Below are 24522 nucleotides of genomic sequence, written 5' to 3'. Positions count from 1 at the left end.
CCAGAAATCGCGACTACCGACGCATCCGTGTCCAGCACGTACATCCCTTTCTCAATCGGCATACCCACTACTGGTGCCTCACATAGCTCTTTCTTTATTCTCTGGAATGACTCTTCTGCTGCGTTGTTCCACGTGAACTTCTTGCCCTTGTGTCTCATTAATTGTTGCATCGGGTATACCTTGTCCGCATAGCCTTTGATGAACTCTCTATAATAGTTAGCGAAACCCAGGAAGCTCATCAACTGGTGTTCTGTCTTCGGTGATTTCCAGGTTAGGACTGCTTCCACGGCGTCCGGATCAGATCTGATGCCGTGCTTGTCTACCATCCTGCCCAAGTATTTTATTGAGTCCTTGAGTATCTCGCACTTTGATGGTTTACACTTTAGCCCCGACCTTTTCATGCATGCGAACACTTCGTCAAGTCTCTCAATGTGGTCTTCCAATGTGGGCGTCGCTATTACCACGTCATCCACGTAGCACATTACCAGATTGCCATACTTCTTCGTCACGCCTATCAGCGCTTGTGCCATCAACCGCTGAAACGTGGCTGTGGCGTTGCAAAGTCCAAACGGCATCCGTTTCCATTGAAAAAGACCCAACTCGCAGGCGAACCCTGTCTTGTCCCTGTCCTGCTTCCTTAGTGGTACCTGCCAAAAGGGCGAGCCTAAATCAAGAGTCGTAAAAAATTTTGCATCACCTAACTTCGAGAGGCTCTCATCAATCCTAGGTATGAGATAGGCATCCTTCACCGTGACGGAGTTCAGGTATTGAAAGTCACAACAAAACCTCAACTGGTCGCCTTTCTTTTTGGCCATCACTACTCCACACGCCCACGGTGACTTGGATGGTTCTATCATGTCATACTCTAGTAACGTCTCGATTTCTTTTCTACACGCCTCCGATTTGTGTGGGGTCATGCGCCTCGCCCCCTCCCTGTGCGGTACCGCGTTCTCCTCAAGTTCAATTTCATGCTCAAAAAAATACAACACCCGATATCCGCTTTATGCCTCGAAAAAACTTCTTCGTTCCGCTCTAGTACGTCCTTGATGGCTTCGAGCTGTTCATCTTTCAGTTTGCCCCTCAAATGTTCAATCTCCGGCAGAACCGGTTTATCAGTTTGAATTTCATCTAGTGTGGGCCGCTCTGGAAAGTTCGAACAGCTCGACAGCCCATCGTCCGTCTCTGACTTAAGTGATTTAACAAGACCTGAAGAATCTTTTATTTTCTGCAATCGTCTCAAGATACAAATTTTGTCCCTATGATTGGGACAATCAACAACTTCATTTTGTTTTGAGTTCTCCGTTGTTTCATATCGGGTTTTAACCGGTAAAGCATATCCCAGTTTCCTCCCTCTCTGTATCGTGATCGGTATATCAAGAGTATTCAACAAGACACTGACGAAGAGGCCGCTCTTCGTTATCGAGAAGGATCTTCCTAAAACAGCAGCACTTTGACTATTAGGATTCGGAACTATACACACTTGCTTGTTGTCACTTAGTTCATTGTAATTTTTCATCCTCAAGCCTACGATTGCCGCTTCATTCGCCTTTAGCCTCACCCTCCTACTCAAGAATACCGGTGCTTTGATTTCATTTGCCATTATTAAATTTACCGGTTTGATTGCGTACCTCCTATCCGGGTTCCGTATCCTGAACATTGCGTTATTTAGATCAATCGTTACGTCGAAATTCCTGATGAAGTCTCTGCCCAAGATGAATTGGTCAGATTCATCTAGGTTTTCTACCACGAGAAAGCTCATCCACAGGTTACGTTCCCCCAAATTGAGGGCTATTATCGGCGTCCTGCCCAGCACCCGAAGTGCCCCTTTGTTTGCAGCTAACAGCCGTATTCTCGAGTCTATCAAATCACCTTTGTCAAAGCCCATCCGTTCCCAAGTTTCGATTGGTATGACGCTCGAGACTGCTCCCGTATCAAGTAACCCACGTAACTGAGTCTTTTTGCCACTTATGTCTAGCACGTGCCCTGTCACATCTGCCTCCGTCCTGATGTGCATCGCATCTTCTTCAAGCATGGCGCAGTGTCCAATCGATCTCACTTTCAACTCTTCTTTCCCTACGTAGATTTGCCCAATTAGGTCTTCGTCACATGTTATCATTGTCTTGGTATAGATGTTGATTCCATCTATATTTAGCATCACCTCGTGTGGACCATAAGCTTCAGTATACCTGTTATCAACACGTACCGACTTGCTGCCCCCTCTCGTGAGTAGTGCTCTCAACGCTCTAGAAGTCGTTTGTGGGCTTATACAACTCAAGTAATCTGTGTACACGTCAATGTGCATTATTGTCGGGTCGCTCGGTTCGCTCAATTTTCTGGTTACCTCGTGGCCGCCCACTGTGATTATCGACATTATTCTAGCCCCGATTTTCGATATGCCGAATGGCTTTCCCGTCACCATTTTTACAGTGTTACAATTCCCGGTCTTTGTCGAGCCCGGTATAGCCTCTGGTGTTGGCTTTGATCCAGTTAATGCTTCGTTGAAATTCTGTCTTTCGATCTCCAGCTTTAGTCGTTGCTCTATTTCTTTCGCAGCCAGATCCTGTTTCACTTTGTTAATTGCTTCCGTCGCCGCTTTCTCATAATTTATCTCTAGAGAGTTCCTGGCTGCGGATTCTATCGCACCCTTAACATGTGTTGCAGCTTTCACTGTTTTCGTCGGCGATTCCGTGCTCGGTGCTCCTAAGTTCCTAGGTTCAAACTCGTTTTGTCTGTTCCGCTGATTCTGCACCGCCGCTAATGCCAACTTATGTTTGGGGTGACTCTGGTCCTTGACCGCTTCCCAGAACAGGGGGCAATCCATTCTGAAGTGCCCTTCTTGGTTACAGAAGAAGCATCTCGCGCCTATCTTGATGATTAAGCCGCTATAGTACTCGTGTTCCTCCATCTGGCTCATGTCCTCCTCATCCGGTGCGTATCCTAGACTCTTCATGCCTTGTTTGTATGTTGTGCAGTCAGCCACGTGGTGATCCACCGACCCGCAGTTCGCGCATGATCTGCGCTTGTCCACGTGATCTCTAGGCTTGTACCATGACGACCTCTGAGGTTGACTTCCTCCTTGCGTGTTCCTGTTTTCTGAATATGAGTATTTCTTGGGCTTCATCAGCATGTATTCCCTCGATTTCTGTCTCATTTCTTCTGGGGTCGGTGCGCTGTCTTTCGACAATGTGTAGTATGTTGCTAACATTGTTCTTAAGTCATCACTTTTTACCCCATCAATGAACTTCGAGGCAATGCTAAAGTTTCTTCTGTTTGTCGACTCCTCTGGGTCACTCCTTCTTCTCAAGCTCTCAAGGTCATCTAGGAACCGATCAATTGACTCATCGTCTCTCTGCCTTCTCTTTTCAAATCGCATCATCGCTTGGTGACCCTTCATGCCTGACCCGAATAGATTCAGCAATATTTCGAAGATTTTGTCCGCGGTATCGCGTTCTTCTTCTTTCTTTGCAACCACGCATTTTAATGCCGTGCCTTCCAGGTTGCTGAGTATGGCTGTGCATGCTTGCCTTTCATCATTTAAGTTATCTTGCTCTAGGTGTAATCTCATTACTTCCACCCAGGTGTCAATGCATCCATCGGAGTCGTCTTTGAATTCTTTTGGCTTCTTGAAAGTTTTTCTTGATTTTCCGTCTCTCCTATCGCTCGAGTCAGTGTTCCTCGTGGCGAAGGCCTCTAGAGTCCTGTTCATCATCTCCCAAGTGCTTGCCCACGTCATGGCATCCGGACCTGCGTTGCTGCTAGCTGTTGAGTCCCCCGGACCACTCGTTGTGTTTGATGTTCCATTTTTCATGATTGTTTTAGCAGCCGTTGGTGCTATGCTTACCGCATCCCGGTTTAAAGGCAACGGTGTCGATTGCCGTTTGTTCCTTTGTGGTTCCACAAAGTCAACTCTGGTGCCTTGCGAACGATCCGCTGCCGGTCTTTCTTGTGAGGTAGAATTTCTCAAGATTGCATCCAATTTCGCCTGTATTGCACACGAACTTTCGGCCTGATTCCTGTTCATTGTGTCCATTCTCTTTTCTAGGCTACCTAATTGGCTGTTGACATCATCATATCGGTTTTTTCAACTGTTGCATATCTTTTTTGATGTTCTTATCTCGTTCTTCATTGGTGGCATCCACCTTGTCCGACATCTGCTGGAGTCTCTCGTCTGTCGCCTTAGCCAGGTTAAAATAACTATCCAGATACTCGTGTTTGTTGTATTTCAACTCTTTCCTTATTAAGTCTCTATCTTCCTCACTGTACTTTAGTTTTTTGTCGATCTGATTTAGTTTTGTCATCAGGTCGCCAAGCTCAAGAGTAGCTGTTTCATGATCAGCAGTTGTCTTGTTTTCGGCTGTCGCTCCTGTTCTGGCTTGTTCATCCTTTAGGTCGGCTTCTGTCGCCTTCGTGCTGACTGTCCCAAATGTTCGTGCTCTTTCAGTTTTTGATTCTTCGGCCGTGTTGTCTCTCGATTTCATTCCGACCATCATCGCCAACTTTTCTGTAAAAGATGTCTTCTTTACTTGAGAGTCGTCTTTCTCAGTTTCTCGGGTATTGCCTGTTGTGTCTTCCAACGCGTCTATCGGCGAAAACTCCACGGTTTTTTGATTTTGATCTTCCATATGGGGCATCGGTGTGTATTCCGTTGTCTTCTTCTCCACTTCATCTACGCTCTGGTCTGGTGTCTCTAGACCGATCTCAATTGTGGGCTCCACCTGTTTGTCTTTAGCACCTTCTTTCGTCTTGTTCTCAGTACCACTCCTCGTGCTGACCATACTAACTGAAAAGTTATCTTTTGTCTTCTTTGGGCCCATTGATGTCGTTCCGCGCAGCGACGAGTTATATTTCGTGTTTGATCCAGTTGACCTTTTTTCGAGCACCGGTACCCTACTCCGTCTCATTATTTCTATTTACAATTGCTCCTATTTACAATATTACTATATACACAATTCTATTCTAAGGATAAAATCTTTTGTGGAAAAATTATTAAAAGGAAATATACAACGTGATAAAAACGATGTTCCCAGTTCTCTTTCAAAACCTTTCGAGAAACTTTCTGTATTTGTGGTCACAACCGTACTGGGTTCCGACTAGTCTTGTTCTGTTTTAATTCTCTCTTAAAATACTTATTGTAATTTTACTCCAATTTTTATACCGTCCCGAGACTTCCAGTTACTGTCCCTACTCTTCTTTGTGCCGTCCCAGGCTTTCTTTCTACTGTCCCAAGACTGTTCGGTACTGTCCCAGTACTTTTTGTCAGTGTCCCAAGACCCCTTTCCCAAGCCTAGTGTCCCAAGACTACTGTTCCAAGACTACTGTCCCAGGGCTACTGTCCCAAGACTAGTGTCCCAAGGCTAGTGTCCCAAGACTACTGTCCCAAGACTAGTGTCCCAAGGCTACTATCCCAGGACTAGTGTCCCAAGGCCACTGTCCCAAGACTACTGTCCCAAGGCTACTATCCCAAGACTAGTGTCCCAAGGCTAGTGTCCCAAGACCACTGTCCCAAGACCACTATCCCAAGACCACTGTCCCAAGACCACTGTCCCAAGACCACTGTCCCAAGACCACTGTCCCAAGACCTGTCCCAAGGCTAGTGTCCCAAGACCACTGTCCCAAGACCACTATCCCAAGACCACTGTCCTAAGACCACTGTCCCAAGACCAGCGTCCCAAGACCACTGTCCCAAGACCACTATCCCAAGACCACTATCCCAAGACCACTGTCCCAAGACCACTGTCCCAAGACCGTTGTCCCAAGACCACTGTCCCAAGACTAGTATCCCAAGACCACTGTCCCAAGACCGTAGCGTCCCAAGACTGTATTGTCTCAAGGCTGTACTGTCCCAAGACTGTACCAAGACTGCTCTGGTCCAAGACTATCCCAGGACTGCACTGTCCCAAGACTGTCCCCAGACTGCACTGTCCCAAGACTTTTTTGGCACTGTCCCAAGACTTCTTTGGCACTGTCCCAAGACTATTAACAAGTGTTTGAGCGGTGGGACCTCTTTCTTCTTCGTTTTAGGGACTTCTTGATTCACTGTACCTTGCACCACCACTCAAGCTCTAGTAAAAATTTTCCCAAAAACCCTCTCTTAGTGGCCAAATGCTGACCCCCCTTTTTTAGTTACCTCTTTTTCAATGTTCCAAGCAACTTGAAACCAAAACCTGTGCGCGGGTATCTTGTGATCACCTGTTTTTATAAAATCCAAACACAAATCCTTACCAAAATGCAACAAAAATCTAAGCAAGATAAAACAATAAAAACAAAGAGATGAACCCACGTAAAACTCAAAGGTGACAAATGTCTACCTTCTATCGAAAAAATGTCTGGTACCTAATTGCCACGCGTTCTCCTTCCCCCTGCTAGCGATCTTATGGGGTATCACAAAAACTGTCTATGTCCGTTCCCCCCTACCGATCCGACCAGGGTACCTACCTTAACCTGATTCTAATTTTGGATATCCGCTTCCTATGACCAACGCGTGTAAATATCTAATGTAACTAAGTCGACGATGCCGAGCAATTAGTTACTCTAATGTGTCTCCCCTTTTTACAAATTATAACCGCCAACTTCTAGCTTAACCAGCCCCCCTTCTAACCTCCCCCCTTTTTAGCCCCCCTTCTTAAGCCTAAAATTACCTTAAGCGCCGGGTGCTAAACCTCTCAAGAGAAAACCGTAGACCTGTCTCCAGGCCTGCTCAAGTAAAAACGTTCCTCAAAACCGGGGGATTTCGCTTATCCAATTTTACACTTATCTCCTATAATATAATGTGGATTTTAACGATACCCGTTCTGCCCAACTTGAGAACTCGAGAACTGCCAAATCCTCCTTGGCTACTTTCCCACTCGACTGGTCACCTCTTCCAGTCCAGTCTCCTATTGGTTCAGCTCAAGTGCTCCTGAACCACTTTCCCACTCGGCTGGTCACCTCTTCCAGTCAAGTCTCCTTGTTGTCCAGCTAAGTTCCAAGCTATCTGAAAACCCTTGACAACGCCCCATACTCGGGCACTTTATTGAGGTTACTGGGTTAAATTGCTAGGTTGATCGAAACGATCGAACTTGTAAAACAGTATGGGTATACTATTTAATTAATATAAAGGTTTGATCCAACTAATCTGGTGTCAAAGTCACTGTCTTTTTTCGTTTTATGGTTTTTGTTCCTTTTTCTATTCTTTTTTTGGTTTTTGTTTCGCTTTTTGTCTTTTTGCTCGTGTTTTTGTCCCTCTAGTTGCCCCTTTTACTCGGTTAGCTAAGCCTCGTTCGGAGAGCGTGCCAGGAAACTTTCTCGAGTTTTCTTAAAAAGCTATCACGGTACAACCAGCCCCCCTTCTAACCTCCCCCTTTTTAGCCCCCCTTCTTAAGCCTAAAATTACCTTAAGCGCCGGGTGCTAAACCTCTCAAGAGAAAACCGTAGACCTGTCTCCAGGCCTGCTCAAGTAAAAACGTTCCTCAAAACCGGGGGATTTCGCTTATCCAATTTTACACTTATCTCCTATAATATAATGTGGATTTTAACGATACCCGTTCTGCCCAACTTGAGAACTCGAGAACTGCCAAATCCTCCTTGGCTACTTTCCCACTCGACTGGTCACCTCTTCCAGTCCAGTCTCCTATTGGTTCAGCTCAAGTGCTCCTGAACCACTTTCCCACTCGGCTGGTCACCTCTTCCAGTCAAGTCTCCTTGTTGTCCAGCTAAGTTCCAAGCTATCTGAAAACCCTTGACAACGCCCCATACTCGGGCACTTTATTGAGGTTACTGGGTTAAATTGCTAGGTTGATCGAAACGATCGAACTTGTAAAACAGTATGGGTATACTATTTAATTAATATAAAGGTTTGATCCAACTAATCTGGTGTCAAAGTCACTGTCTTTTTTCGTTTTATGGTTTTTGTTCCTTTTTCTATTCTTTTTTTGGTTTTTGTTTCGCTTTTTGTCTTTTTGCTCGTGTTTTTGTCCCTCTAGTTGCCCCTTTTACTCGGTTAGCTAAGCCTTGTTCGGAGAGCGTGCCAGGAAATTTTCTCGAGTTTTCTTAAAAAGCTATCACGGTACAACCGGAAGGTTTGCACGTTCCTGCCGAACCGTACCACCGGTACTCTAGAATGGGCATGTAGCCCGAAGCTGTCTCAAGTGGGTTCGACTCCGTAGTCTTGATGTCGTAAACACCCAGGAGCGCCATAAAAACACTTTGTAACATTCGTCTACTGTAGTCACACATGAGGCTTAAGAAAAATAGGCCCTATAACCATTGGCTCAAGAGTCAGGGACACTATCTCTTGTGTTTTTCTACCTCAAATCAGTCGGAGCCAATTCGGTTCGCTTGTGACATGAGACTACAACCCGTTACAGCTTGAAGGCTACTACCAAAATATCCCCCCACTCTAGAAATAAGAACGTCCCCATACTTAGGTCTCTAGATACCCAAAATACATGAACGCCGTTAAAAACCGGGTCGGAACAATCCGTTAAGTTACTTTTTATTAGACAGTGGAACTTTGATCCATTTCAGATGGATCAACCTAAAACTCGCCTTACCTCAACATAACAATCATAAAACACACTCTAGAAATTTAAATTGAGTACTCACATCGTAGCACGCTCAAGAACTGTGAGTAATTAAGTCGGTAATCAACTCGAGAATTAAATAATGTAACTAAATGAGTTTAATGTTTATCAGTTTCAATAACAGGACCAAGTTTGAACTCTAGAGTAAGGTTTCTCGTGAACCATTGGGACACTCAAGCTGTCCACCTTTCCATCGAAGGTTCACTCTAGTCCAGTTTGAATAATAATCCAGTCGAGCAATAATGGTCCAGTTCTCGGATAGGACAGCTCTACTCTAGTTTTATTGTGACGGAAATTGCGAATGGCAATTTCCCACTGCTTTATCTGGCAACTTTTTCCGCGATTGTTACTCGATCGTTCTGATTTTCTCTTTTTCGGTTTTCAGTTATCGCGAGAAAATCGTGCATGACAGGCTCCATTCGAATTTTTGAAAAATCAAATTTCACTCCAAAATTAAGCGTTCTTGTTTTTCTCAAGGTCAAACTCCCAAATATGACCGACTGGCACATAAGCATATCGAGAAAAGGAAGCGTCCCATTGAGCTGTAATTCTATTGTGAACGCCAGGTTTGGATGTAGCGTATTCACATATGATAACAGGCGATCAATCTCAGCAACTTTGACCGAACGCAGGATGTCATCTACGTACCTACCAAAAATTTTTGCTTTAGGTCTAGACGATACTGCACCGCAACCACAATTCCAATAATTATCATCCATACCTTTGAGCTGGCGGATGGTTAAATTGGAGCATTTAAGATGAAACCATCGGTCACAGTCATCACAGCAAATAGAAAAACCTTCATCCAGGACCTCGAACATGCACGTGCCACAGGGATAGCTGTCTTGTGAACCATTGCTGTTGAAGTTATCAGGTGGTTGTCTGCTGATTCTCTCTTCGAAACTTTTCATCCAGATATTGGCAAGAAGAACCCATCGCTACCCCATCAGTTTGGATATACCATCTGCCATCACACATAAAATAAACGTCTGTAACCGCCATTCTCATGAGATCTTTAAAAGTTTCTTTATCAACAGGAGGAAGTTCCTCCGAATTATAGAGAATATCTGCTGCTAACTCGATCGACTCTAGGACAGGGACGTTGGTATATAGGCTCTTGACGTCGAGAGAAACAATAACTTCGTCTTCCTCTAAACTAACCTCCATCAAGTCACGTTTGATATTGATAGTAGACGTCTCTATTTTGGCTTCTTCAATTTTATCAAACCATTTACTCAACTGGTTGGTAAGATTCTCATAACAGCTACCCGGGAGAGACAGAACTGGACGGAGAGGTGTTTTCTGTTTATGTACTGTCGCCAGGCCATACAGTCTCGCCGGCTGAGTACCCGTAGATCTGCATTTACTGTATAAATCGGATGAGATCTTCCCCGTACGAACTAGTGACATGAGGTTTCTATTGAACGTCGACTCAATCGCAATTAAAACATCCTTCTTTCTAAAATCATCGAGAGGCTTGAACTGTTCTCCATCCAGAACTTCTAAGAGTCGTTCGCTGTAACCTCCGACAGACATCAAACAGTAGCTAGCACCCTTATCAAAAGGGACAGCCTTCAAGTTGTTCTTTTTGAGATAAGAGGTAACCATTTTTACTGCGCGGTCAGGCCTCTGTCTCTTCATCTGCTTGAGATAACCAACAGTTAACGCGTTTACTTCGTTCATAGCATCAATATTTGAGTCATCATTTTTCATTTGAGCCAGTACTTTGTCGATATCTGCCAAAAAATGCATCTCATTGAATTGGTCCGGAACAGGGTGCTTGGGACCCAATGAAAGCAGATTAATAACATACTTCGGTGGCTCCAAATCACCAATAATTTTGACAGTATTTCCCACAGATCTCAAGGGTTTTTCCTGTTCGGCAGCCAGTGCCACAAGTTTTTTGTTGTGTCTATCATGAATAGTAAGGCGTTCCGCTCTGGTGTTCCTACGCGAATGCCAAGCCACAGAGAGAAGTAAGTAATCTGTGCATTTTTCTTTCAGAAGTTGTCAGGCGTTGCGTAACTGGTCCGATCTCATGATCATTGTCCGGTGTGCTTCCGACACCTCTCGTCGTAGTAGTCTTCTTTGAAAAATATGGACCATTGTTGCCTCAAAGCAACCATTTTCAGGAATACGAAACTTGAGGAAGCGGGTAATTAAGTCATTGCTCAGACACTTTTTCAAAAATAAAATACGTTGTTGACAATTTGTCGCTTTTAACAAAGCCGCTGTGTAATTCAAATAAATCTTCCAAATCCCGTCTTGCTGTAATATCTTCTTCAAAAGTTTAAAAAGGATAACACACATTGATATGTGGACAGTGGTAAAAACGGCAGATCAATCTAAAATAAATTCCAGAAACGTTTTCGACATAAAAGTCATCATCAGCCAATCTAAAAAACCAAGCACCTGTAAAACTGGAATGGAAATGAATGTGTAGAAATTACAAAAAATGTATAAAAACTAACATTAAAAAGAATATAAAAATAGTATCAGTTAAGACCCGATTTAGTCATGTGACTAAAACAAACGGACTTAAAAAACCTCACAACTTGACTGTGAGGTACCGCTGCCGGTATTCCTTGCGCGTATTGAGGGCAGGTCTTCTCCTCGAAATATAAAGCGCTTCTAAGGTCAAAAGTTTATTCGTGTCTAAGCATCTGTCTAAAATTCTCGCCCCAACTGCAGCCTTGTCTGCTCCGCATTCCTTTAGATGACTACCCACCGGGCAGAGTCCCTAAGCTGTTCAATTTTTCGGGTGATCAGGTGTCGGACGGTCTGTCCAACATAGCAGGAGTTGCATCCTGGACAACATATCTCATAAACCACCCTACTCGTCAAATACCTAGTGAAATCTGTTTTCCTAGTATTCACACCGCTGGCGTTCCACTACATATAGAAAAAGATGTACAAGCTAATGCTTTATGCTTGGCAATAATTCGCTTCGTTGTAAATAATTAGTAGGTCCAAAACTCTCATGGTAACTGGAGTTACTTGACTCGTCTTTCATCATGAAGCCCAGTCAAAAAGTCCTTTTACATTTATAGATCGGGAAAATATAACAAATAACACAGAGGCGCAGCGGAGCTTTCCACCACTTGCGATACAACACAAACTTGAAAATAAAAACGTAAATCGAAAAAAAATTAGATATTAAAAAAACTAGGTGAACCAAAATTTTCTTACTCCTTGATAAAAAACAACTATGAACCCAGCTATAACTGGAGGTAAAACTTGATATTGAATGATTTTGCTACAATGATGCGGTAAGAAAAATGGACTTTGTCCAAAGTTTTGGGTTTTTTAAATGTCTTTTAAAAAAAAGTAAAAGTTAAAAATTTCCCACCTAATCAATTTTCCCAATGAGATAACATTTCTCTTTCAAAAAATTAAGGAGTCGCCGCTTCAGCAGAGTAACATTCGCCCGGAAATACATACCGACGGAAAATGAAGCTAGGTCCTAAAACGACTGGATAGCGACTAAACACAGCTTCAACTGCTTTTAACCGTCTCTACCAGAGCCAGTTCAATGTGTGGTTCCTTAACATCGGATCGACAAAGTTCTTACTATTTAAGACTATCGGCCAGATCGCGCATTTTAACTTAGTTTTAAGCAAAAATAGTGATCTCATGGCTGGGTCTAAGTATCCCCAGACCACGAGGTCACTCCTTGAAACAGGTGTGCCATTACCCCGGAGTGGCACAGCGGAACCTCTGTCCCAGCACGAAAACAACATTAGAGGCCTTAGTGGTTATATATTGATGTGAAGGAGGCTAAAATATTCTAGAAGAAAATTTTTAGAAAAATTCGAATTGCGACGTTACATTTCTGAGAAATGCAGAAACGGCCATGTTTAGCTGGAAAAAAAAGAAAAAAACACAACAGCAACCGAATTGTAACATTCGCCCGGAAGTACATATCGACGGAAAATAAAGCTAAGCTATAAAACGACTGGCCAGCATCTAAACAAAGCTCTACATGCTTTTCACCGTCTCTACCAAAGCCAGTTCTTTTGGTGGTCTTTTCAACATCGGGTCGACAAAAACGTTACTGTTCCCCGGCTTCGACCAGAACGCTCAATTTAACTTAATTACATGCAATATAGTGAGATCATGGCTGGCTCTCAGTATCCCCAGACCACGAGGTCACTCCTAAAAACAGGGCTACTACTATTTACTATATTACGATTGTTTTTGTTCAGTAGATAAAAATCATCATCTTCATCGAAGATGGATCAACCCTTTCCCTCAACTCCTAGCTTCTCATTATCAGAAAATGAATCTAAATGTTATTAAATTGAATTCAAGACATAACCAGGAAGCTAAAAGTTCGTATAAAATGGTTCAAGCTCAAGTCTCAAGAGCCCTCCGGATTCCTGAATCCGGGAAAATAACACCCTTATTTCCTCTCCGGAAGGCTGAATTCACGATTCCACTACCCTTCACCGCTGGCGTGAATGACCTTGTAACGATTGTAGCGACACAATCGTTACAATTTGGAGCGTTCTTTGCTAACACTCTGTTGTATTTTCTACTTTCCGTCGTAGTTTCTCTCGCAACTATCGTTATTGTTGTCGCAACTCTTGTTGTGGTTGTTGTAACTCTCGTTGTGGTTGTTGCAACTCTCGTTGAGGTTGTGTTTAGTTTTTGGTTTTCTTCACAGCACGTCTAAACGTTCAAACAACGTCGCTTATCCTCTAAAACTGCCAATTATCTGGGTCAGCGGCTACCCCTCAGAAACTGTCTCTTTGTCATTTCTGGTCGAATGTCACATACTCCTCGGACAGTCCATCGTACAGTGCCATCGAACAGAATTTAAAAAATGCACGAAATGCACGAAATCACCGCAGAATATAAATGGCATCATCCTACATCACTATAGCCTTCCGAATTTTTTCATTAATCTGCACCTTCGAGGATATGATCTCAGATAAAACATGTTTTCTGACTTCCAATGTCAATACCCTGATTTAAAACTTTTTCTCCTAAGTTTAAAAATTGTTAGTTTGCAGGACAGTCCTGCCAACCAACAAGCTAAAATTATCCAACTATGCTTCTTCCCTTCGGAAATTTTAGTTGTTATTGGTCCTGAATATTAAAATTAAGGAACTCTGTGGTTAGAAAGAACAATGAAACAATCTCTCTCTTCAATAGATTACCCAAGCCGTTCATGTCACCACAAAGTGATCAATCGTCCTAGTTGATTAAAAACAATCATGCAGGCTGGAATATTTAAATATACTCTTCACTCAAGCCTTTCTAAATAAATAGTAAATGTCTCTAAAGCCACTAACTAAAATCAAAATGGAAATTTATAATTGCAACAAATTCATTAATCTTTCAAAACTCAACTAAATGTTTTCTTTCAGTTTCAATTGCAACTTGGTTGCTTTGTTTCTCATTTGAGTTTTTCTGTCACATACAAAACAATTCTGAGTTTTAACTTTTTCTCTTTCGTCACTTTTTTGTTTCTTCTTTTCGTGTCGTTTAGAAGTTCTAAAACTCCTAAATTCTTCTAATTTCTTTCTTTTTGCATCTTGTTCTTCGGCCACTCTCCTCCTCCTGCGAGATTGACTCTGCACTTTCAGTTTCTGTGTCTTGCAACACATCGGTAGCAACAAGTTAGGGGATCATTGTTAGATTCTCTGTTTCGGCAGAAGCTGTTGTGGAGGCACAACGTCACGTTTCTCTCCAAATCTTCCATCAACATCTCTTTTTTCTTCTTTCCATTACATTCACTCGTCCTGGAAATTCTCTTTACTGCGGTGGTCACTGCATTCCGATGAGTAACAAAAGCTCGCTTGAAAGCTCCTGCTCCAATGTCCAGCTGATACGCACTGTACACTCTGCTGTGCTTCGACATATGCTTCTTAGCATATTCGTACAACCATGCAGTCATGTTAGCTCTAAACCATGGCATCAGACGTCTCCTGGCCCATATTTTTTTCACTTCTATCAGAATGTTCAAGATTTTGCACATAGCCTCAAAAAGATCTAAATCTTTTAGACAATCCAATTTCTGCAATTTTTCTCTCGTTGGCACCTCCTCTCTATTGTTCTCCTTCACATGGGCTTCCAGCCATCGTATCGCTATCATAACTCCCACTATAACTATCGTTATGGGCCGTGATGAGTCTGGCAAACCCATGGAGAGCAGCTCTCCACAGTCCCAGATCAACACCAGATTACTACGCCCGGGATACCACCATGTTTGCAGCAAGCACTGGCAGGGAAACTCATCATGTGTTGACATGATGCTCCTCCAATTACGCTTTCCCGAAGCTTCCAGTAGTGGTTCTACTTCCATCTTCACTCGGTGGACTTCATCATTTTCATCTACTGGATTGTAATCCGTGACTGTCGATCCTTTCTGCTTCTGTCTTTCAAAGTCACTGAAGTTCCCACTGGCGTATCCCATGAACTTCTTTCCCAGTATCGATTCCATTTCCTCCTTAGTTCTCTCTGGAACTGCTGAGAATATCTTGCACAGTAACTCGTAAGACTTTTCTGACATTCTCACAAGACTTACGCATTTTGGCGCCGAGAAGGCTTGATCCACGATCGTTCTCGTACTTTTCACATCCACAGCTACGAAATGCACCGGGTATCTGCTCTTGCACATTGGAGCTAATGTCGATCCCACCAAATATCGCGTTCCCGACGGTTTGCGATATGTCCCACTGTGTCGGATGTTCATTTTGCCTCGATCGCTTCCCTCCACCTACCTATGTGTTTTTGCTCGATCTCCAAAACTCCTGGGAAAACTTCTACACTGATGGCCGTGACCATCTCATGCTTTTGTTCTAGATTCAATACTGACTCTAAAGAACCAAACATGCTGTAGAATCCTAGTGCAGTCACTAGACTCACCTCGGTTCCTCCATGGCAATCTGCAGTTAGTTCCGTTTCTGTTTTTGCTTTCATCACAATGTTCCCACACAAAATCGTCAACTGCTTGTGTTGTTTCTCCAAGGTCTTCACGCAATCCAGACCTCCACAGACGTGACCCTTCAGTCCACAGACTTCTGCCAGACAGCTACCAGGTTTGACCCAGTCCTCTGGTCCCCAGCCAGTCAACTCTGCTTTGTCTTCTCCGTTGCTCTTAGAGGCTGTTGTCATCACCTTATAGATGATATTAAGATCACGCAGGTTACAGTCTGAGTTCAGTTCCCTCTGTACGTCTTGTGTTGCACGTAATATGGAATCAGCGTTGGGACTCGGACATCATGATGGTTTCATCAGTTCTCACACTACCATCAAACTCGTTCTCAGCAGTTCGTATGAGAATCCCAATCCAAATTCTATCCGGTTTTCCGATTTTGGCACTGAAGGTGCAGTCACTTTTTCCTCCAAGACTAGTCCCAGCTTGGCTTACTGATTAGCAGCGCTTCTTATTGTTGCAATTCTCGATGTCCAGAATCTTAGCAACACTGCTTGCTCGTAATCAAAGAAGCAATCGTGTATGTCCTCATTTAGGAAAGAGTTGTACGCCATCCCTATGATTCCGGACACGTAACTGTAGGACTTCTTCCTGATTGGTACACAGTATTCACTGGATTTCGGCAGTCCTCACATGGATTCCTTAGTGAGCCTCAACTCTTTTTTTGAGAATCTCCTTATCTCGTCTATTTTCCTCATGGGTTCTAGTTCCACGGGTTCCTTCACGTTCACTCGCATTGGTTTGCTTTGATGCATATCCAGCAGTGCTAGCAAGATCAAGGCTTTCGCTCGCTCATCGCCTTCCTTTAGCATCTTAACACAGGTGTTCAACGCTGGCACTGACATTTGTTCTATCATGAACCGAATGAAACAGAGAGCGTCTCTCCACTTCGCGCACGCTATTGCTGCTCCTTCTTGGGTCATCAGATCTCTCACACTCGCACTCGACATTAAGAACACTTTCTCCTCATTCGATCTTTTCCTTTCTTCTGAATCGTATTATCCACGAGCCAGTCCGATCATGCACCAGGCGAACCTCAGTTGTAACTCAGTTCTCACGTAAGGCACTGCTAGCAGAGGGTGTATCTTCGGCGTGGTTCTCATCTCTTCGTCGAAAAACCGTAACACTACCGCTCTCCATGGAGGGCTCACCAACTGCTTTATCGTTTCTGCATGCATCTCGGAAGATACCAGAGTCCCGTATGCTTTCTGCTTCAGGGTGGCGCCTTGCATCATTGTTTCCAAATAACCTTCCATGGCACTTTGGTCTTCCAGAGCCATCAAGTGTCCTCTGGCCGAATTTCTGTATTTCAGCATCTCCATGTATCCATTGGCGGGTTCATCTATTGATACAGTATCCGACACTGTCAGTCTGTTATATTCCACTGGGACTAGCTGTCCTACAACACTTCCTTTTCCATGGTTCATAGGAGACGGTTTAAAGTCTTTCATAGTACTCTCCCCACATTGGCTGAAAGTTTCCATTTCTAATGTTGCTCCAGTCAGAGTGCGGTCACTCTTCTTGGTTTTGTAACCGGTTTACATTATTCCTGCCATGAGAATGGGTGGCACCATCGCTACATCAGTCAGCATTCTGTCTGTGCCAGGTAATCGATCATCACCCTGTCCCAAATCCATAGCTTCCTCGACACGTTTTCTCTTCGCAGAGTTGACAGCTTTCATCGAGATTTCGGAATCCACCTTCGTCCTTACCGCCTTCCTCAATGTCACCTTGCTGCTCAGCTTCATCTTCATTTCATTAATCTTGTCAGTCACCAATTTTGATCGCATCGTTCCTTTCCGGGTTCTTGACAGATAAACCACTTCTCCTTTGTCTTCTTGCGGCGTCATCTTGATAGGAGAGTTTGTCTCACTCTCGTCAGTGACTGAGTCGAGCAACAACTCATTCAATCTCCCTTCACACTCGTCGAGCTTGTCAAGGACCTCCCGCATTAGTGGTCGGTTGAGACCTAGTTTCAAAATGGACTGGGTAACGTAGCTCTGAACTACTGTCCTGACCTCTTCCATAAAGGCGACTCTTTCCAATCTACATCCCGTCCTGTTTTCATGGTCCCTGTGATGCACCTCCCACTCTTTTTCGGGCAACGTTCCCAAAAAAGGTACTCTGGCAGCGCCTTCTAGCCTTCTTCTCCTTGGTGATTCCATGAGGAGTATCTGTTCTGTATCTTTAGAATTGCTCGGAGAGCCACTCTCCGGCAGATTCCGGCTCGTTTCCATAAAGGCTGACGGGGATTCTAGCGTGGAAGTGCATTCCTCTGCTGGCTCAGTCGTTTCTAACGCATCCGCACCGTTTTCAAAATCACTGAGGAAATTGAATTCTAGGCTGGATACTCCTCCTGTCGATGCCTTATCGTCTTCTTTCTCGGCCTGATCGGGTTCATGTTGCATAGGTTCCTCCGATTGACGGCTTCCTCCCTGTCCATCAATTCCTTCTGGTTTCTCTTTCGAATTTGAGGGCCCTTGTTCTTCACTTTTGGCCCCTTCCGGAAATTTCGGTATGACTAGCTTACCAGCTGACAGATCTTCTTCCTCTCCATAGAACATTTTGACCTCTTCAAATCCGAAGGGAGCTAGCAAAGCTCTTGTCGGTAGCGTTCCTCCCACCGTTAACTCCGGCTTCACACTCGTCAAGATCAGGGAAGACTCTGGTAATTCAGCTCTGCCTTTCATTTTCATAGGCGCTAGATCCAGTTTCGCCCACTCCTTGTCAAATCCTCCAGGCTTCGGACTCGCTGCGTTGCTTATCCGCCTTCTCGTTGCTTGATCCGTGTAAACAAATTGCGTATGCTGCAACACTGCGGCATTCCTGCCCACAAAACACGGATCCATAGTTTCCGAGAATTACGCCACTCTCCTTTCATTTGTCTCAAACGCTCTCAACCTAGGAGTTTGCACTACGGAGACTGCTCCGAGCAACATCCTTCTTATCAGAGGGAATTCAGGGATTTCCTCAGGCAACTTCTTGTAATCACCCCGACCTTTCGTCTCTTCTCTCATCTTGTGGTACGCCGCAGTGAGTCGAGGAATTCTCGTGATCTCGCCATTTATTTTGTCATAGGGCGTTAGGTTCCAGAGCTTCGGGAACATCTCAATGAGCCCTCTGTTCACTTCTCCCATGCGATCACGGAAGTGATCATCGAAGTTGACGACCGTCATCTCTGGCTCCGATATCTTGGCAAACAACAGATCTTCGCTCATGAGTTCTCGCAATCTGTGCTGCTCACACCAATTCAGCGCACTTCCGTCCACTGCTGATATGAGGTTCAGGTGCAGCACCGACCCCCTGTATGCTTCCACCTTAAAATCAGGGAACGCAAACGTGACTTCTGGTCAGTATATGACTGTCACGAGCTCCGTGGCTCCTCTGATCAACGCTATGGGATCGGTCCTCATAGCTAAGCTCAGATCAGTTAACAGCTGCATGCCCCAACACGTCGTCGCACGTCCTCCTCCCTCTGGATTGTTTCATCCTATCCTGTTCCAAAGCGATTCTGCTGCAGTAGGTACTGGATAAGAGTATGTCTCAAATCTTTTATCTTATTCCAGGAATCCGTAGCTCGCTTCACGTCGAACTTCCTCACATTCTCTCTCATCTGCTCTGGGTAGCGCGTCAAATTCATCAGCCCTCCCAAGTTTCCAAGCGATATTGCAATCAACGTTAGAAGTCCATCTAATCGCAAGTTTTGATTTCCCTCGGTGAGCAGTACAGCCGGTCCTTTCACAAAGTTTTCTCTTCCAAACGGCGCGAACAAGGCTAGTAGTTCAACGATCGATACTTCCACTACTGCTTGGAAGAATTCCTTTATCAAATATCGGGAAAGTGTTGGGTAAATTTTCGCCAAGAAGAACGCGGTCCATCCGGCTCCTAGCCCTTCCAGCATGCTATCAGTCCGGTCAAAGCCTTCTTCACCCTTCACTTTCTGGGTCCAGAAAGCTTCCAGGGTAACCTGGCATACTCTGTTCACAAACTCGGCTGATTTCTCTTCAGCATTTTCGGCCAGGTTCACCTCCTTCACTGAATAGGCATGGATCTTCTTGATCATCACGGGGCCTTGCTCGAAAGCATCCATTCCCAATGCTGCTATTCGAGGGGTTAAGTGCAGCCACTGGTTAGCCTCTGATTTGGTCCTCAAAACCATCGCTTCCAAGTGAGCTCTGGTCTCTTTGGAGTTGTTTCTCCTCTCTTCTTGCTCTCCTACTTCCATTCCTCGGAACCATAAATCGTTTGAAATCGCTACGATTACTCGATGGTCATCGTCAATTCCTGGCTTCAATTTAAGTTGTCTACTGAAGTTGGACAGTTCACTTCATCCAATACTAGCATGTGTAGTGAATGGTCCTTGAATCCTCTCATCGCATTCGAGATGTCTGATCACACCGCAGGTAATTCAGCTCTGAGTGGCCTCAGATTCTCCATCTCTATCTCGCTATTTGGGGCAGATATGATCACATCATATTTCCCTTCCGAGAGCAAAGCCACAATCGCATACACGAACTTCAGTCCATCCGGGAGATGTGCATATCCCGGAGACAGTGCAAACACGGCTCTCGGTGTTATTTTAGTGAAGGCACCCTCTTTCAGGGTATTCTCTACTTCACCCATTGACTCGAGGATATCTTTTATAGCTGGCCATACAGCGGCTTCGGCTGTCGTAGGCTCTCTGAGTCTGCTCAGGAAACCTCTGCAGTGTAGATGGTCATTGATGCCAGCGAACACAATTATTATTGGGTTCATATCTGTCTGCCTTTGCACTCCGTCGTGGCATCCTCATGGCATCTGCTGCAAAGCTAACCGTCTGAAGGTTCAGTTTCATCAAATCATCCTTCTATATGTGCCACGGAGAAGGTATGGGCCTCGACCACATCAGAGAGCTCCTGTTTGGGCGTCGCTCCTCTCGACTGGTGCTCGTCATCTCTGATCTCGTATCCGATCTAGAGGTGCTGGTCGTTTCCGCTGTCGGGTTGACAGGCCCTAGTTTTCGTCTAGGATTGATGGTTCTTCTCAAAGGCGCTTCCCCCAATCGATCTTGTACGTCCGTTCTTTGCCCTGGCTCGCTAGAGCTTTGCGGCCTATAGGTTGTCACGGCTAGAACCGTTCCCAAACGTGTTTCTAAATTAGAAGGCACAAAGGTCGAAATTGCCGGTTTATTCGATGTTTCTTCCTTCTTTAGCACTCCCGTGTCAAAGAGTTCTTCTTCCATTTAATCTAGTCGCTCTTGCAAGGCTCTGTTCAACCAGGCTTTTCCCTCGATGCTGTCAAAGTGGACGCCGTCAGTAAACAGTCTGGCCTGATCCATAGCTCTCAGCTCATGCTCAATATCCATGAGGTTCATCCGTCCAGCATTCCGACTCGCAAGATTCCCCAGGATGTTGTTCCATCTGATTGCTCCTTCATTATGTCTCCTCCCTGCTGCTGTCATCATCTTCGTGCTCATTGGTACAGTGCAGACGGTCAGGTCCGCGCAGTTGAATCGCTGCCAGAGAGTAGTAAATAGGCACACCATCATCGACTCCCATAGCGCCTCTTCCTCATCTGAGCTTCTCGATATGTTGTTCGTCCCTACTAGGATCATTACGTTAGGGGTTCTCCCTGGGTTCATCAGCTCCACCATCCAAAATAACTGGGCTATCGTTGCGCCTCCAAACGCTATCACCGTGGTGATCCAGGAATTCCTCAAATTTTGGAGCACTCTGACCAAGCTGTCCCCCAGTATCAGATGTGTTGTCCCAAGTGGCGGTTGTTGCATATTTTTTGCTGGGCTCCAAGTCTATCGATTGAAGCAGGCTCTCGGATCCGTATCCGGAGCTCCTGTGAAGCTATACTTCAACTGGTTGTTCTTTTGCACGTCAATTACTCGGGGACACTTTCTTCGCCGGCATCCCTCGTATCTTAATGTCTGGGACCTTAGAGCCCCTTGTTGATGATGTTGCATTGCTAACTCCCTCTCTGGTCATCACGTCTTGGGAGAGTTGTACTCTGCCCGTGTCATCGATTGTTCCATAGGGTGCAGTCACCCCGGAACCTGGCGCATTCCTGTTTGCAACCAGTCGTCCTGCTGTCTCTATCAGCTTCCTCACCGTTTGCTCTACGACTGGATCACCTAAGGTGTCACTCGGATCCGGGACTGTCACTCGACCAGTTGTAGCCGGGAGTTGCGTTTCTGTCGTCTGACTCATTTCTCCAGGTGTCAAGAGTTCCATCGGGGACTGCCCACGAGGAATATCCCTTGTAGGTATCGCTTTTTCTACAGCTGTCGTTAACGACAGACGCTCCGGTCGCTGCTTGTATTCTCGCCTCAAGCGCTTTATTTCTTCACCCTGCTTCTTGTTGCAGTCTTCAAACAATTTCTTCCACATGTCCCTATCTTCTTCTATACTAAGCATGGTCTTGATAATCTCTCCAGCTCCCTTCTAGTCTTCTCTAGTTCTTCTGTCGTCCCATTGAGATCTTGCATAGTCTCGTTCGTTTGAACCTCCTCTTCTACTCTCGCCCTCTTTGGTGGCACAGCTGCTCTCAGTTGTGAACTAGACGAGGCAGCCTCGCTGTTCATCTCCTCATGCATCCTCGTCAGTCCAGGCTTAGGCTTGGTGGGCAAAGGCATCTCACCTGGCTGGTAGGTCCTCGAATTTTCCAATCCAGGCTCATTCGCCAAGTCACTCCCTGAGAGAGCCCCGATTCTCCACCTCATCCCTCTCATGTTCGGTCGGTCTAGTACTCCCCTTTCTCCATATGCTGCCATCAAAAAGACTTCCGTGGGGCGGTTCCCACGGTTATCATGCCCCAAGATGTTTATCAAGGCGGTCAGCAACATTTCTACCTCTGGGTCCTCCAGAGCGAAGTCTCGTTCCATTTGCCTCCGATAGATTGCCTCTACCATCGGTCCTACATATGCCTCTGCCAGGTCCATCAATTCGTCCAAGTTGAAATTATCCAATCTCATTCAGGTTTGATTCTGTTATTGATTCAATGATTTGAACTCAAGTGAGTAATTAAACGATCAATCAGGATCTAGAAAAGAGGTCACGAATATCACACTTGTCAGTTTTTCACTAATTTCTTGTTAAACTTTATTTAAAACAGTCATTTAAAAAGACTTTGATCCTAAAATTTTTTAAAATCAATCAGTTTCTAAAATTTTGGAATTCGACCTAAGATTGGACAGTCCAAATTTTGGATCTATTCGTAAGATTGTCATTCAGTTGTTCATGGTCACTAGTTCCTTCTTACCCAGGGTCTTAGTAACATAACACATAACATAACATAACACACATATCACATACAACACACTTTTTAGTATGAAGTCTTCCTGCATGCAACTTAAACTCAGCCTATACTTAAATAATAATTCTTAGGTAAGTATACTTGTATATTAGTCTCGGAGAAGATTACGTGTATCAGCGCATACAACTCACGTGGATGCAGTCGTCCTCGGTTCGGATCGTACACTAGAAGTGAAAACTCCATCACTTCCCTCTCCACAAGGAAGTCCCTCAATCTCGTCAAGGACAAGACTAGATTTTCTGGGTCCACGTGCCGTTTCTCCGTCGCCCTCGTCAGCAAGAAGCATAAGTACTTTCCTGGTATCTGTGACGCCGCTGGAGGCAAGGCTGCTACGCCCCCTAATCCTGGTCTTTGCTTCCAAAGGAATCCTATGTTTTTATATTCTCTCTTAAAATCTGCTGCTAGCGCTGTCTTGAAACTCATGTCTGCTGTGATTGCTATCGCACATGTTCTGTTTGTGAGTATGAAATCGCTATCTGTTAGTATTATTCTACTTGAAAATTCATTTGGTAAGTTAAAATATGACTTAACTACCCTCCCAATGTCCGGTTTCTTAGGGTCCTCGTTTGTTTCCGCTTCTAAATCTCCTGTCTCTCATGCTATTCTTAATTAATAATTTTTTTATTGTGGGTAAGTCCTACCCCCCTCCCCGAACAAAAATATCAATCGACGTCCCCGTCGATCGCATACCGGATATCAAGTCGAGATTGGAAGCCGGAATGAGTAGTCGCCCTTCCTGGGCAGCCCAGGAAGGATCCTCTCGTTCGGTTTTCATGTACTTCATGCTTTCACGATATACATCTTGAAACGTGACACTGATCTCCTTTGGGTCCGACGTCATTTCGTTCAGCCATTCCAAGACACGCAAATTCGTCAAGTCTTGTTCATATGACTGCTGTTGCTCGTCGTCGAATTCTACCTCGGGCTTGGACCGGTCATCGACCCACTCCTCGTCGTGATCATCGACTATGTCAATGTCCTGTGACACAGTTATTTCTTCTAGACCCACTACTTCTTCCACTATCTTCTTCAGATCTATCCTGTCCACTACGAAGTCGTCACCGTAAGGGTTATATTTCTTCCTGGAACTTGTCCTGTCGTTCTGTCGAGTCTGTATCGTAAACGGAAGATCTGCTATCGCACATATTGTATCACAATTTTGGACTAAGAACAATTCCAACGAGCCCAAAACGACTTCTGTAGCTTCAGTGTTCGTGGAGTAATCATCAGTTGAAACTTTGGGGGGAGCTGAAATTCGGCCATTTTGGAAAAAAATCGACCTAAAAGCTAACTTTTAAGTTAGTGCAATTTTTTTTCTTGCATTTTTCATAAAATGGGGTGCTCTCTGCTGTCGCAGAGTGCATTCTAGAAAAACTTATCAAATAGATTTGAATACTTACCTATTTAATAAGTTTATCACAACAATTGGGCTAAAAGCATCTATCAGTATCCTGGCTGGTATTCCACCATATGCCACTAACGTTGAGTGAGCGGCTATCATGCCATAGATGGTCATCTAAGACACCCTGTACACGCTCCGTAGGTTTTGAGCAGCCGATTTGGCCATAAAACTCATTGGGCCAAAAAAATTCTGAAAATTGTCAATTTTTCAAATTTTGTTTGAATTGCATAAATTATAACTTAAGCGTGCAAAATTTTACATGGTATAAGAGCATATTTCTACTCTCGCAAATTCTTGGGGACCTCCATTTTTTC

The 24522-nt window shown here is 44.6% G+C and overlaps 1 protein-coding gene across 3 annotated transcripts in view; it reads right to left on the bottom strand.

Moving 5' to 3' along the window:
- LOC134847870 (uncharacterized) overlaps positions 1–24229 on the bottom strand; it is a 164466-nt gene extending 140237 nt beyond the window's left edge. For all 3 annotated transcript variants that reach the window (XM_063865125.1, XM_063865123.1, XM_063865124.1), the window contains exon 1: positions 24207–24229. The gene's annotated coding sequence lies outside the window, so the exon portion shown is untranslated. The remainder of the gene's footprint in view (positions 1–24206) is intronic.
- Between the last annotated feature and the right edge of the window lie 293 nt (positions 24230–24522).

The sequence above is a fragment of the Symsagittifera roscoffensis genome, chromosome 6, assembly GCF_963678635.1.
Source record: "Symsagittifera roscoffensis chromosome 6, txSymRosc1.1, whole genome shotgun sequence".
NCBI lineage: Eukaryota > Metazoa > Xenacoelomorpha > Acoela > Convolutidae > Symsagittifera > Symsagittifera roscoffensis.
The sequence above is the reverse complement of the archived record's forward strand: the minus strand, read 5'-3'. Positions and strand labels throughout refer to the sequence as shown.